This window comes from Macrotis lagotis, chromosome 1 (assembly GCF_037893015.1).
Source record: "Macrotis lagotis isolate mMagLag1 chromosome 1, bilby.v1.9.chrom.fasta, whole genome shotgun sequence".
Classification (NCBI taxonomy): domain Eukaryota; kingdom Metazoa; phylum Chordata; class Mammalia; order Peramelemorphia; family Peramelidae; genus Macrotis; species Macrotis lagotis.
In genome coordinates, this window is record NC_133658.1 from 717,041,550 (window position 1) to 717,057,954 (window position 16,405).

General features: G+C 37.7%; 1 protein-coding gene across 1 annotated transcript in view; it reads right to left on the bottom strand.

Annotated features, from left to right (window-relative positions):
- FMNL2 (formin like 2) overlaps nt 1-16,405 on the bottom strand; it is a 448,812-nt gene that overhangs the window by 109,209 nt on the left and 323,198 nt on the right. The window lies entirely within an intron of this gene.

Genomic DNA, 16,405 nt, shown 5'->3' on the forward strand with positions numbered 1-16,405 from the left:
TCAACAGTATTTTTTTTATTTTATTTATTGAAGGTAATGGGGTTAAGTGACTTGCTCAAGGTCACACAGGCAATTTATTAAGTGTCTGATGTTGGATTTGAACTCAGGTCCTTCTGACCTCCAGAGCTAGTGTTCTAACCATTGCAGCACCTAGCTGCCTCCTTCAACAGAATTTTGGAGGAGAAACGGATCCTCCTTCAAAGGTCATTCTATCACTTGTTAGCTCTTGTCATCCATTGTCTTAAAGTCACCTATAATTCCAATTATACTTAATTTGTTCCAAAGCTACAATTAAGCCTCTTTTAATACCACCACCTTTGTTTCTACATTTCTTCCTCCTAATTCAGTATAGAATTGAACCACTGAGTTTCTCCCTCTTCTGTAATCACATGAAATCCCAATAGCAAGTTTAGTCATACTTACGTTACTGCATACTGTGCAAATGACAGATATTCCACCCAGAACATCAAGACCCTTTGTTTTCTTCATTCAAAAAACTCTCTGACCCATCTGTTAGAAAAATCATTAGAGAGTAGTTCACTTTATGGTGTTCTATTGAAGGAAGGGAGAACAGTGGAAAACATTTTCTCAGAAACATTCATTGTATGAAAGGAAATATGGAATAAAGCCTTTAATCTTTCACATGAGTTAAAAGCAGCCTTTTACGTATGGAAACTAAGGCAACCAAATCATTGTACATGGAAGAACAGAGTGTAAAATTTATACTTATTCATGCATACATTTTACTACTTGGAAGGTTTTAAGAAACCTTTATGGAACTTTCTAAAAAAAGAAACCTGCTAAATGTACTTTTTTCCACCACAAATTGATCTGCAGTGTACTTGGTGAAGGGGCCAAGATTATATAGGGAACTCAGCAAGCTGGTAACATGACGACACAACCACTGAAGTTCAGGCCTCATTCCAAATCCACACTCATCTCCTTTCTGGCAAGCCAAGCTGTAGAAACCACCAAACTAGCCAACATCAGGCCAGTGTTTATGGGCTTCTTGAAATTCAATAGGCATAATGATTTGGCTTAATTTTTTCCATGAACATGAAGAGCTTTGAAAAAGTTACAAGCACCACATAACATTTGCCAGGATATGACAAATATAATCTTTCTTTTTAAAAAATGCATTTTTCAAGTATATATTATTTCTCTTTCAAAAGAATGCACTGAATTGATCGCTATAAGTCAGCATAATCATCACTCAAGGAGGAAGTCAAAGTTATAAGTAAGTAAGCAAAAAACAGGTATATCAGATCCATTGTGGTTCAGTGCTCCAATCCCCCTTGTGTTGCTGGCTTTGTGGTTAATCCTGAAGGATCTGCTTAAGGGTTCCACATTTATTATCTCACCATCTTCATCTTTGGAAAGGGGATGACTTAGGATGCTTAGATGAACCTTAACTAAAAACCAGGACCACAAAAGTTAACTTATAGAATTTCTCTACTGAATTGACAACTAGAAGACATCATTGCAAAATGTGTTCCAAAAGAGTTGCATTACCCTTGTCTTTAATCTTCCAAAGAAATCAGTGCCTGGTAACTATAGTGAGCAGTGATAGTTCCTGTGGATGGATGATATAGGCCAACTATATCAAGCCCTTTCATTCAATCAGATGGGACTAGGGACAAAATATTGAGATGGTTTAAATGACTGTTGGATGTTCATGACTACAAGTCCTGATTCCAAAGGAATCCTACCACATCCTATGTTTAGCCTTGCCTGAAGTTTGCAAAGATAGTTGAAGTTTGCTCAACTACATCAGAATTTCCAGATATTAATCTCTATAATCTCTGACATCTGTAGGCCATTCAGGAACCAGTCAATGACCTAAATTGAGTTAATTACAGGGACTTTAGCTAGACATTATGTGGCTTCCCCAAACAGGTCAAAGCAAGAGTTTGGGATGACAGTGAAGCAATAAAGCAGAGGGTCCATGTAGCTCATTATGAGTACTTGTTCCACCAATGGTTTTTATATTACTCAATAAATTCTGTCATTGATAGAAGATGAGGGTGACTATTTTTCTATTCGTTGAAATCCAGGTCCTAACTGCAAAATTGACTGAGTATAGATAAAATGACTGGGCTTCCTACAGTGAAGTACTCCCATCTATGCTTACTGAGAGGAAGAGGTGAGAGAGGAATCCTGAAATCTGTCATTTCTATCTTCTATTATCAGCTCCCACCTCTAGCCCATCTGATTCTTTCCTGCCCCACTGTCTAGGTCCAGATCTTCAGGGGACCCTTAGACAGGGAAGATGTTAAATTTACCTCTTATTGTCCATTGAAGCTATTTCTGACTAGGTCCTCATGATGCTCATAAGACTATAGCACTAATATTTGTCTCATATATATTCACTTGTGAGATTAAGATTGTGAAACATACCAAGAATGTCTAGGATACAACATGGATTGTAACTAATGAGATAACTTTGTCATGAGAACTATACCCTCAGTTGGACAACTATATGTTTCCAGATTTTTTTAATGGCAATTGCTCCCCATGATTAGGTGTTGGGACAAAATGAAAATTTTAAAATTAGAGATTTAGAAATTCCAAAAAAAAAAAAAAAAGAAACTGGCAGGTAAACTGAAGAGACAATTATACTAACTTTCTCAATCTGGTCTTTAAATAAAGACCTCTTAACCTTCTACTATTCTTATTGGTAGGTTCTTTGGAAGATCTATATTCAGATTTCAGTCAAGGATCACAATAATTAGAAGTCATTAAAGCAAAGTACCAAGAGAACACCTGAGTTTCAGTCTTTCAAAGCGGCATAGTCATCATACAGTACAAATAACACCCAAATGCTCCCAGGACCCAGTAAATATCTTGCATATACATAGTTATTTGTATATTGTCTCATGCATCAGAATGTGAGCTTCTGGATGGGCAGGATCCATATTTTTTGCCTTTCTATCCTCAGCACTTAGGACAGTGCCTAGTTATACATTATGTGCTTAAATAAAGAATTGATGACTGACTTTTGATGTGCCATTTTCTAAGCTCCTCCTAGAAGAGTATTTAGAGTAAAGAGCCATAACCAGAGAGAGGAAAAAGAAGAAGAAAATAGTATATGGTGGCATTACAATACAGTAGAAAGAACACGATCTGGGAGTCAGAGGACCCAAGTTTCATTTCCTGATTCTGTTGCCTACTACCTATTCAAACCAGGACAAATTATTTAAATTATTTAAACTCTGGTGCTCAGGATTCTCATGTATGAAAAAGAGAAGTTTGGACTAAATGATTTCCAAAGTTCCTTGAAATTTGTATATCTATGTTCCTCAGGATGAAAAGATATAAAGCAGACTGACAGAGGAACACTAACTATCTAGTTGTTGACTCAAAATACCAATTTTTATACATTGTGCATACATCTACATATCAAAGTTCTGACTCTTTATAAGATAAAAGTTAATTACTATCATGATCCTTTCCTGCCCTTGAACATCAGAAGTCTAAGCCTGTTGTTGTTACTGTTGCTAGTTGTTGTCCTTGTAATTTGCCCTTTATTTTTGAAGAGGGATGTCTTGACTTGCAAGAGCAATGAATTTAAGCAAGCACAGGACAGTGCAAAAACATCAGCCTTACTGTTCCCTCCAGAGTCACAGGAGATTACTGGCAAGATAAAGGTCAGGACAATTGGCAATGGCCCTTGAAGGCAATGGGAGACCATGGCCTTTAATTTTAAGGGCTATCTCAGGTCTCAGTTTGTCTGAGGCAATATTCATTCAGGAGGACTAGGTAAGAAGAGAGGCAAAGGATGGCCTAGTTTGTCTTCACAAATGAATCAAAATGGGAGGGAAAGATCTTCAGAATTCCAGGAAGAGTAAAAGGATAGAGGATGTTCCTATATTTCTAACAGAGCATTCATCAGCTCAGAGATGTCAAATACATGGCTCTTGGGCAACATGCTCTATGACTGAGAATGACCTGAATCAGATTAGAATGTGGATCCTATATGATTTTAATGTGTTGATATATTAATAACAAAAAAGAAATATGTAAACACATGTGGCTTTCAAAATCAATATGCAGCCTGCAGTGACTTCCATTTATATTGGAATTTGACACCACTGGTATAGACAAAAGGAAATGGTTGCCTTTTAGTGCTCAAGTTTATACTCCAATTCAAAGTTTCAAGATTTAACTATAATGCAGTTCTATGACCTTTCAGTAACTTAGAAAATTGCCTGTAACTAACTCATTTTAATCACCATATAGTACCTCCTGTAAAAGAAACTATAATTTACTACAATGGGGCATTTCAGAAGGACTGCTGGAGCAATAAAGAGCCTATAATATGATCAAGATAGTAACCAGCTTTACTCTTTTGCCATCATCCCCTGAGTGTGCTCACCTCTTTTTTTCCAGTTTTTTCCAAACTTTAGGATGTTTGAGATCTTTTGTTTGATTGTTTTATACTGAACTTAAATCAAGTGCCATTTTCCTGGACAGTCTGCATTTTGAACTATTACTAGTAAAATGTTAAGAAATCTAGAGAAAGGTTCCCACAACCTAAGTAAATCTAGGGAAAATTTTGTAAGAAAGTAAAAGGGGGAGGGGGGGAAAGGAGGGAGAGGGGAAAGGGAGGGGGAAGAGGGGAATGGGAGGGCGGGGAGAGGGAGAGAGAGATACCAAGTAGTCATATACTACATTATAGAATATAAATGTATGAGGAGAGGATGCCTCCATTTTTGCAGATCTAGATAAATGGTCTCTCCTCTACTAACATCTTACTCTAATTTTTCATGGTAAGCCAAGGTGGGGAAGGAGGAGGGTTTTCTTAGGTTATGGGAGAGGGGATCAAGTTTGGGCAGGTTCTACCAGGTTGCAGGTCTATTTCTAAAGAGCAGCCAGGCTAAGTTCAGAGAAACTCTTCATCACAGGGTTGGCCACCAAGTGATTCATTTTCTTTAACCAAGGCAATTCATTAAGTATCTACCAAGGCTTGGTGGGTGGAGAAGCTGTCATCTGCACTAGTGGAGTCATAACCACATGGATATAATCACACATCCTTGAAGTACCGAAATATGTAAATAATCATGCAAATGACTTAGCCATAAAATCAGGGTTCCCACAACAAGTAATTTATTCTTTTTTTTTTAATAAACCACTGTGTATGTTCCACACATTTTCCTATACATCTCCCTTTACAAAAGGATTCAAATTAGGTAATTATACATTTTGGAAAGTAGAATTATTCCTGGTCCTGATGGCACACATTATTAACTCAATACCTTGCAGCTTCAGGGCAATTATCTTATGTCATAAATTTGCATTTGAGCACATCCCAACTAAAACAGGGACTGGTGGGGAGATAGGAGGGACAAGAGAAAGGGAAAAAGAGAACTAAAAATTAGCTGGGACAAAAAGTAGGGATGGGAGCCGAGTACAGTGGTCCCGGGTCATTGTTTCTTCATGCCTGCATTCCTAAGCTGTTCTCTTTATGACCCAACTAGGAAAGTACAGAGCTAAAAGCAAATTCTGGACATAGTCTCCTTCAGAACTCATTCAGAAAAGACTCACCTCTACAGGCACCAATGGGAACCAAGTTAGCTGAAAAGACATGGGCCAGTGTTAAAATATCATTACCATATTTGGTGGCCAACATTGGATAATCCTGTGCCAGTTATGGCTCTCATTGATGCCTGCTGCCTGTCAGAGAAGGCAGGGAAAGGTACAGTGATTAGCTTTGTGGGCTTGTCCCTCCTCCAGGAGGTCTTATTCCCCCTGCAGCTGCTTGCTTGATTTCCCTACAACAGAGCCAGGAAACAGAGGGCTGGGCTTGAAGTCAGGAAAACTTGAGTTCAAATGCAGCCTTGGAAACTTTCTAGCTAAGTATCTCTAGTCATCAACTTGTGTTTGCCTTCAAATGTAAAATGAAGAAAATAATAGCACTGATGTGGAGATTGAATGAGATAATATTTGTAAAAGTGCTGAATGTAGAGTAGTGCCTGGCAGATAATAAACAGTATATAAAATGTTTATTCCCTTTCTTTTTATTCTTTCACACTGGTCCCAGCTGTTGGACTCTAAACAAGGAAGAGGAACCAGAAAGTAATGTGAGTAGCTTCCAGAACTTTCTCAATCTTTAACCCAAGTTTTTATAAAATGAATTTCCCTCATCTGTTGTTTCAGATAACTACTTTAAAACAAAATTCTCCCTGGAGAAAGAGTAGTTTCAACATGATAATAGAAGAATCATATGAAATAGCAAAGTGACCTAGTGGAAAGAGAAGGCAGGATTTACAATTAGAAAGACTGAGAATTCAAATCCTACCTTAGACTTTTAATAATTTCTGATCTTGGGCAACTCATTTAAACTATTTCTACCTCAGTTTCCTCATCTGTAAAAGGGCAGGTGGCAACTAAAATGTATTAAGTGTTTGCTGTCTGCCAGTCATGGTGCTAACAGTGGGGATATTAAGTGCCTCCCCCACCAAAAAAAGTTTACCCTCAAAGAGTTTGCATAATAATAAGGAAAAGCAACAAATAAAAGAGGGCTGAAAATCACAATAATGAGGGTAAAACCTTAACAGGGGTTTTGAGATCAAATGCGAAATAATAGAACCAAAGTGCTCTAAAAAATTTTAAACGTTAATAGGAATGTTAGCTGTTATTATATCATCATGATATCTGCCATCTTCACATTTACTGATGTATACTACATGGCTTTCATGTAATACCTTTTGATTTGGTTCAGAGGTATTTCAGGAAACTTCAAATGTTTTCATGAATTAGAATCCTCCTTTCCTTTCTATTAGTACTAGGCCCTAAAAAGAAGGAACCAACATATTTCTAGCTCAACTTCTATCAATGTAATTTATCAAAAAGTTAACTGACTTCTTTTCTCAAGAATCAAACCTCTCCCAATTCCTGGGATGCAGAGTCTCAGGTTTACATTTAATTACCAAAGGATCTTCTCTTTTTAAAATCTGCCACTTAGAGCTGTTATCTTCCCAAAGTCTCATGCCATCAACCTCAAAAATCTTCCCTCTTTGTGGGTTTAAAGCACAATAGGAATACTAAAAGATCTGTGAATTTGTCAGTATAGGGAACTTATTCTATGGAACCTCTCTATGGATTAATAGATAAATAAAATCGAGCTGCTTAAGGTACATATGTATGGATTTAGTGACTTGCCCAGGAAATTCAGCTAGCTGAATGTCAAAAGTAAGACCTTTATGTAAGTCTTCATGACTCAAATCCACAATTTTCGACAGCAGGGCCCAATTTCTCTATGCCAAGAATAATTATTCCAGAACAAGTATCCTGGAAAGGTGACTTTTGATTTCTTCTTTGGGGAACCATAATCTCTCAGAGACGTTTGATATAACCAGCTAAGAAAGTCATTCTGGTAAGAGTCCTGCTGCTTGCAGGACTTCAAAAACAGCTGACAATTTATTTGATCCTGGAAGCTCTTTGAGTAAAGAAATCTTTTCTGTAGGATACAAATATTTATAGTTCTAAGTATAGTTTCCCCCTATGCTGCCATATCAGGTTGATGGTGCTGAAAATGAAGTCAACCAAAAAAAAAACTTTAACCTTCCTAAATAAGACATCAAAAGTTCAGTTCTCCCTGGTAATGTTAAAAAATACGTTATGTATTTTATGTTTTGTTTTTTTCCTTTCTTGTCCAGATGGAAAGTAAAATGATGAAGGCATAGTAAGTCAGTTTGACTTTAACGAGAGATAATCCTGCATTTGTTTGGACACAGGCAATTAATTCACCCTCATCAATTTCTTTGCAATTTTATTTGAGGCTTTATAGAGATTATTTCACATGGCTGAAAACTGAGGGAAAATTGCAAGGGGGTAAGCTGGACAAAGTCTGCACTTTTTCTGAAATGCCAGCACTATTTTGACTAACCAACTATACCAATTGCTTGCAGATTGTTCCAGCTTCATTCCAACTAGAGTCTCTTCCATTCTGCTAATTCTGCATTAGAAATGATGGTTTCGCCTTGGTATGTGATGGTCAATTTCATTTCATTTTAGCAATGTTTGAGAAATGCATTCTGACATTTTGTGGAAATCCTGAACTCAACTTACTCCACCATACTCTGTCAAGAAAAGAAGCCAGCTTCTCAGTCTTAGCCCTCAAAGTAGATTGCTGATCCTACTCCACAAATAGCAAAAAGCATATGAATTCAGACTACCGGATACATTAGCTCACCACCATCACCAGTCCACAAACATGCCTCATCATCTTTGATCCTCAACTCGTTCCTGTTCAGATAAAGAGCTTAAGGTTTTAACATCCTTCCATTCCTCTTTGTCACAGTTTCTTCAGGCTAGAAATGAGTGAAGAGAAACTCAGAGCTAGACTCAGCCAAGTTTCTGACTAGCTCAACAGATGACACACTAAGGGAAAGGGCATTTTTTTTAAACCCTTGTCTTTTGGGAATGTAGTTTAAGGAAACTTATTATAAAGGTCCATCTTATAAAATATCTGCATAGTTAAACCATTTGTAATTTCAAAGGCTCAAAGTTTTAATGCTAAAAGGGACATCTGAGGTCTAGGGCTACAAGTCCCTCATTTTATACCTAAGAAAACTGAGGAACAAGCAGGGTTTAATTAGTTTGATTAGAAAAAAAAAAGTGTGAAAAATTGAAATTTCTGCTTTCGCAGAGAAAAGAGGTGTTAAGATTTGAGAAGAGAATGTAAAGTTATAAATCTGTAACAAATTTTCATCTAAAACAATAATTACAACAACAATAATAATAATAATAATACAGAATTATAGAATTCTGGAGCTAGATGGGCCCTCAAGGACAATCTAATTAAAATCTCTTATTTTACAGGTAAGGAAACTGAAGCCTAGAAACTTGCATCTGACAAGGTTGACTCAGATCACCAGACTAGAGATCTCAGGAGGCAGAATCAGTCTTAGGACCCAGGTCTTCTAACTTCTAGGTCACTATTCTTCTAAATATACCATGACACCTCTAAGACCCAGAGTCCTAATTATGTCACTCACAAGTAAGTATAGCCTATTTACTAAAGAAAAGCAATGATGCTGTTAGATGGTAAAATTTTCCTGTTATTTAGCTCAAGGTTCCCAATCCTTTTTTTCTTTTTCCTTTTTTTTTGGGGGGGGCAAGGCAATGGGGTTAAGTGACTTGACCAAGGTCACACAGCAAGGTAATAGTTAAGTGTCTGAGGCCAAATTTGAACTCAGGTCCTCCTGTCTCCAGGGCCGGTGCTCTATCCACTGCATTACCCAGCTGCCCCCGGTCCCACCTCCATCCTTCTTTAAGGAGAGGTCATATTTTGGTGTTACTGTAGGGCAGGATCTGTTAGTAAGTTTATAAGCAGCAGCATAAACTCGGGGTACCTACCAATTTCCTCTTCATCAAATTAGGATTACAACTAACTGAGGAAAGGGGTAGCACAGCAGCAAGAGGTACATGTCATCTACAACCAGACTGGACAAACCAAGATACAGATTTGGAGACTCTACTGCAATTAAGCATAAATTAGACAACATACTCACCTTCAGCCTAACTCATTTTGAGTTGGTTTTATTCTTAGCACATTCAGCAACTAGGGATTGTGGAGACAAGATAAAGGGCTACTGACCTTGCTTCTTCTCCTGATACAGGGAATAATAGAAAAGCTCGTTTCTCCAAAAATAAACTTTTGAAGCACTCATCACCAGCTTTTTTTTTATTTATTTTGACCAGAAAGGAAACTATTTCATTCCTCAGAATTGATGGTATCATTTTTACATAATGAAGATTCATCACAGGAAGGCCTCAGAGCTACAGTTAAAGCATAACACTTACCCAATATGATTTGTTCTTAAAGAAATTTCCAGTTCTCTTAACACTTGTGTAGATTCTTGGACTCGTCTCCTGAATTTCTAAAATTTGAGAGGGGAAAAAAAAAAACTCTCAAGAAACAGACTGAGATACTTATACAGAATGCCATAATTGTAGATTAATTGTAACAGGATCGATGCTATATGAAAAACATTACCACTTCTAAAGTAGGTTTTCTCACCTTTCATTTTGTGCAAAGCACATATTAAACTAAACATTTTAGGTTTCTTTCTCTCTTCAAGGGGAATGTCAAGATAAGGGAGAAACCATAATATTTATTTTCACAAAATAAGAAGCTTCAAAGCCTACCAAAATCTAGCCCTATGTAAGCTCTGTACTACTATTACCCATGATTCCAAAGAACTGATGAAGCATGTTATCCCTTTAATGATAGAGAGGCTATGGATTTGTGTGTGTGTGTGTGTGTGTGTGTATACATGCATGTATACATATATTAAAAAATCTTAATAAAAAAGAAAAGTAGCAATGGCAAAAATGGAAGTTATGAAAAGATAAATTATCTAGAAAATAGACTTCATAAAAAAATTAAAAATTGTAATTACATATGCATATTTTTTCTAATTCTGACAATGTATATTTAAAGTCCTTCCTAGTCAAATCTGGCTTCTCAATATTTCAAAAAACACACAACACCCATTCTTACTGCTTTTCTCCATTGTAGTTGGTTCCTTGCCTAGAATATCCTCCACTCTCCCCTACACTATCCAAAGCTTTACCCATTCCTCAAGGACCAGTTCAAATCTCACCACCTTCAGAAGCTTTTCATGATTAATAAGCTAGTGCTTACTTAACTCCTTGTTTTCTAGACTCCTACTGTGCTTTATTTTTTGCTGTGCTTTTATCTCTTTTCCCTAAGTCACAAAAAATTGGCAGGGGACACGGGGATCACCTGGTAATTGAAAAGCTAAGAAAACTGATATTACTAAAATACAATTCTGATCATGTAAGTCCCTTCATCAAGAAGCTTGGATGACTTCCTGATGCCTCTAAGAAAAGACAAACTCCTCTCTTTGGTATGTTAAGTTCTTCATAGTCTGCCTCCAGCTTAACCTTTCTAGAACTGATCACACATTACTATTCCTCACAAATTCTACAATCCAAATAAAGTAGCTTACATGTTCCCTGTACATACAATTAAATCTCCTGCCTCGATGCTCATCTCATCCTCCTCCATGTCTGTACTTAATGCACTATTCTTTCAATGCTGACCCTGTGAATGCACTGACCAGGGGTTCTTAAATTTTTTTTATGTCATGGAGCCCCTGTGGGGGACTGGCGAAGCCTATGGACCCCATCTCAGAATAATGCAAAAAAAACCACAAAGAATTACAAATAAAATCAATTATACTGCAATATAGTTATTAGAATATTTTATTGTACATGATTTATTTTATATTACAATAATTTTGTTATAAGAGTAAACATAAACCCCCCCCAAGATGATAAACCTCAAGAATAGTGAGAGAAACAAAAAATAATGTACTTCAGACTGTGTTCAGATTGCAATGACTCTATCTCTGGGGGGGGGGGGGGGGGGGGGAGTTACTTTCTTTATCATAAGTCCACCAGAGAAGTTGCTTCAATATTTTCCCCACAGTTGCTATTACTAGCTGTATTTCCCTCCACTCTATTCCTCCCCACTCTAATTTATTCTATTCTCTCTTTCATCCTGATCCTGTCTAAAAAAAGTCTGTTATATCTGATTACCCTCTCCCACAACTTCCCTCTTTTCTATCTCCTATTCCCCCCCTTTCCTCCCCACCATTCCCCCCATCCCATCCCTTCTCATTTTTTTCTGGGGTAATATAGATTTCTATACCCTTTTGAGTGTGTGTATGTTATTTCCTCTCTGAACCATTTCTGATGAGAATGCTCACTCATTCCCCCTTGCCTCTCCCCCATTCCACTCCATTGACAAAGCTTTTTCTTGACTCTTATGTGAAATTTCTTAGCTTCTTCTTCATCTCCTTTCCCTTCCTCCCAGTATTTTACTTTCTTACCCATTGACTCCATCTTTTTACTTATACCATTATATTCCGCTTCTTCCTGTGCCCTGTCTATATACACTCTTTCTAACAGCTCTTATAAATGAGAAAGTTCATATGAGTTATCAATATCTTCTTCCCATGCAGGAATACAAACAGTTCAACATCATTAAGTTCCTCATAATTAGTCCTTCTCATCCACCCCCACCCCCCATGGTTCACCAGAGTCCTATACTTAGAGATCAGACTTTCTGTTCAGCTCTGGTTTTTTCAACAGGAAAGTTTCAAAGTCCCCTGTTTCATTGCAAGTCCATCTTTTCCCCTGAAAGAGGACGCTCAGTTTTGCTGGGTAGTTGATTCTCGGTTGTAAACCAGAATCTTTTGCCTTCCAGAATATCATATTCCAATCCCTGAGCCCTTAATGTAGATGCTGCCAGATCCTGTGTAATCCTGACTATGAAGCCGTGGTACTTGAATTGTTTGTTTCTGGCAACTTTTAGAATTTTCTCTTTGATTTAGGAGTTTTGGAATTTGGCTATAATATTCCTGGAAATTTTTCTTTTGAGATCTCTTTCGGGGGGGGGTGTAATTTGTGAATTCCTTCAATTTCTATTTTACCCTCTGCTTCTAGGATCTCAGGGCAATTTTGCTGTATTATTTCTTGCAAAATAAAGTCTAGGCTCTTTTCTGATTGTGACTTTCAGGTAGCCCAATAATTTTCAAATTATTTCTTCCCTATCTGTTCTCAAGGTCGGTTGTTTTTCCAATGAGATATTTCACATTTTCTTCTAAATTTTGACTTTTTGGGGGAAGATTTTTATTTCTTCCTGATTTCTTGCAAAGTCATCAACTTCCTTTGGTTCCATTCTACAGTTGAAGGAGCTATTTTCTTCAGAGAGCTGTTTTATCTCCTTTTCCAGCTGGCCAATTCTACTACTTTTTAAGGAATTCTTCTCCTCATTTGCCTTTTTTTTTTTTTTTTTTTTTAGATTTTGCAAGGCAATGGGGTTAAGTGGCTTGCCCAAGGCCACACGGCTAGGTAATTATTAAGTGTCTGAGGCCAGTCTGAACTCAGGTACTCCTGACTCCAAGGCCAGTGCTCTATCCACTGCGCCACCTAGCCGCCCTGTTTTGCTTTTTTCATTTGACCTAAACTGTTTTTTAACATACTATTACTGTTTTCTTCAGTATTTTCTGTATTTCATTCCCCAAGTTGTTGATTTGATTTTCATGATTTATCTGCATCGCTCTCATTTCTCCTCCCAATTTTTCCTCCACCTCCCTTAATTGCTTTTTTTATATTTTAGTTGTTGCAAGGCAATGGGGCTAAGTTGCTTGCCCAAGGCCACACAGTTAGGTAATTATTAAGTGTCTGAGGCTGAATTTCAACTCAGATACTCCTGACCCTGGTCCAGGGCCAGTACACCTATCCACTGCACCACCTAACTACCCCTTAATTGCTTTTCAAAGTCTTTTTTGAGATTATCCATAGTCTGAGCCCATTTTCTATTTCACTTGGAGGTTTTAGATATGGAAGCTTCAATTTTGTCATCATCTGGGTATGTGTTTTGATTTTCCATGGGACTAAAGTAATTCTCTATGGTCAGATTCTTCTTTTCTGTTGTTTACTCATTTCCTCTGCCCAGGACTAATTCACAGAACTTCCAAGGCTTTGGGGTGGGGGGGGACGACACCCCACTGGGACCTTTATTACTCCAAGGTCTTAGGCTCTCTTGCCTATTGCTTTGATATGTAGATGACCACAGCACTACCTTCTGCCCTGGAGCTATAAGGAGAAGCCCTGCTAAGCTATCTTAGTATGGAAGCCCAAACTGCAACCTGGATCTGAGTGTGGGAAAACAGCAGGGTCCTGCCCCCAGGGAGAGCAGAGATATTTCTGCTTTCTCCCTTGGTCCCCTTACCATCTGTGGGCTATGCTCTGGAGGTGCATGCTGGTTTCTCCCAATTCTCACTGCAGGTTCTACTTCCAGCACTCCACACTCATTCTGGTCTAGCCAAATTCTCTCCCTGCCCCTTCAAGCTGTTCCTGGGCTGTTCTGGGATGGGGCTTTTCCCAACTCCTGGTCCTGGTGAAACACACCTTTCCCATGGAACTTCTAAGTTATCTTGGACTGAGAAAATATATCACTCAGTCTTTCTGTGGGTTCTTCCCCTCGAAATTTTGGCTAGAGCCATAATTTGATGACTTTTTGAGTTCCCTGGGGAAGGAATTACCTGGAAATGCTACCTTCAAGCTGCCATCTTGGCTCTGCCCCGTTAGAATATTTTTAAAGACAAATTCATAGACCACGGGTTAAGAAGACCTGTTCTGTAGCTAAATCAAGTAACATCAGACAAATAAGACCTTTCCTCATGCCCCACTTGTTACTACTCCTTAACTCCTATATATAATGTATTTATCCATTTGTAAATTTGCTGTATATCTCTTTCTACATCCTTCTCTCATTACTAGTCTCCTCCCCAAGAAATCACTTTGTATTTCATGGTATGTAAGGTTTTATATATCTATAACATTTATTTACCTATAAGCAATTAATTGACCATCCCTACCACCATTAGAATATAAGCCCCTTATGAGAGCAGGGACTGTCTTTTTTTTTCTTTTCTCCTTTTTGATATTCATAACCCCAGCATTGAACAAAGCAAAGAATTTAACAGATGCCAAATAAGTGCTTAATGATTGATTTCTCAGTGATGTCTAGCCCAGTTTTCACTTAGACTTTATATTGTGAAGAGTCAGCTTGTCAGAAGTCACTTATCCATTAAAATAAATGCCAAATAAAAATGCATTCCATTTTGATAGATCAATGTTTCTAGTAACTCAAAGAGCTTAAATGACAAATGGTGAATTGCACAAGAGAATGTAGAAGTGTAAAGTATGTCTTGGGATTGGGAGACATGAACACCGCAACACGCTTCATAACTGCTCTTGTAAAAGGAAGGTCCACTGGGACCCTTTTGTGGCAAAAGCATGGTAGTGGACGCAAAGATAAGAGGTTTTATTTCATAACCCCCAAAACTACCACTGCCCTTAGAGAACCAGACTCTTGCTGGTTTGTGGTTTGTGGTCTTTTTTTGGTGCCAGACATCAGCACAAACCTCAATACTCAGACAACTGCATGGGGAAGTTGGCTTGGCAAATTCTGGTCAGTGAGATATTTAATTTGGCCTCTTCCTTCTCTGCTCTAGCGGGTTTCATTTTAAGCCATCAAAATAAATTAAAGAAGAATATCTAAACAAAATTTGCTTAGATCCTTCCCCCCCCCCCAAAGAAAGTTAAGTATCTTCTATTTGATTTGAACCAAAGATTAATGAATGAAATATTCTGTGACTCCAAGGACAGTTAAATGGAAGCAGCTCAGCCTAGACTGTCTGGCTAGGATTTAAAGCCCTGATTTGAAATTTTTTTCTATTTTTTACTTCTTTCTATAACACAGCTGAGAATCTTAAACTCATTTTAACTGCAAACCATGCCTTATTCCAAACAAAATCTCCTTCTTTCCTGGCTTTAAGCATTACAATTAGGTTTTGTGGAACTGAGTGTCCCTTGTTACCAGATCCTGACAGAAATCTTTCTAAAACCAGGGAGGTTTGGTTCAATGTCTATTTAATTTTTCTTTGACTGAATTAATGAACAGGGAAAATTGTACATGGACCAACAGCCACAAAACATTTCAGGGTGAACAGATACCATCCAAGGAGGTAAGTTCAGGAGCAAAGTTCAGCTCAAACAAACCCTCTTTGTTGTTGATTTCTGGATTTTATTTGTTAGAGAGGAAAAGTTTGTTTTTTGTTATGTTTGCTCTGTTTTGTTTTACAGTACAGGCAGGAAGCAACAATCCCAAGGAGTGTCCCATGATGAAGCTGGAAACCAGATGGGGATAACCCCACCCCTCCGAGCTTCTTCCTCCCTAGGATGGTCTGGGTAGAGAGCCAAGTGCTCCTTAATGGGCTTTCAGTTCAAGTGTAGCAAGGGCATAAAAATGTTTTCACTTTGTGAAATCTGTAAACCACTAAATTTTTAGTTTTAATTTTCTATTTACTCTGATTCAGGGGCTCTGAGTACCTTGTCATAAGGAGTACTACAGTAAAATCAAGGCCTCTAGGAAGACAAGGTTCAATTTTATATACGGCTACCTAATATCTAGCTTCAAGTTCCCAAACTTTAATTCCACATCTGGGTTCAAGACAGTCCACCTTGGTGAATTGCAATTTACATGTTATTGGCAACACATTTTTACATGTTTAGCTCTAAGAAAATGCTATTGATAACTGTCAGCAGAAAAAACTATATTAAGTCAAAAGTGTATTATTTGTGAGCTTATTCAATTTTTATTAACATATAGTTTATTTTAAAAAAATTTTTAAAAAGACATTGCTCTACCTATCTGTATTTCCTTCCAAGATTTCCTTTTGACCTCTTCTATATATGTTTAAATGCTTCCCTGGTTGCTCATATGTTCCTTTTTTCAATTTGTGTCACTAACTCCCTAAACTCCTCAAGACTGATTCCCCACTTTCCCAAAAAAAAAGTC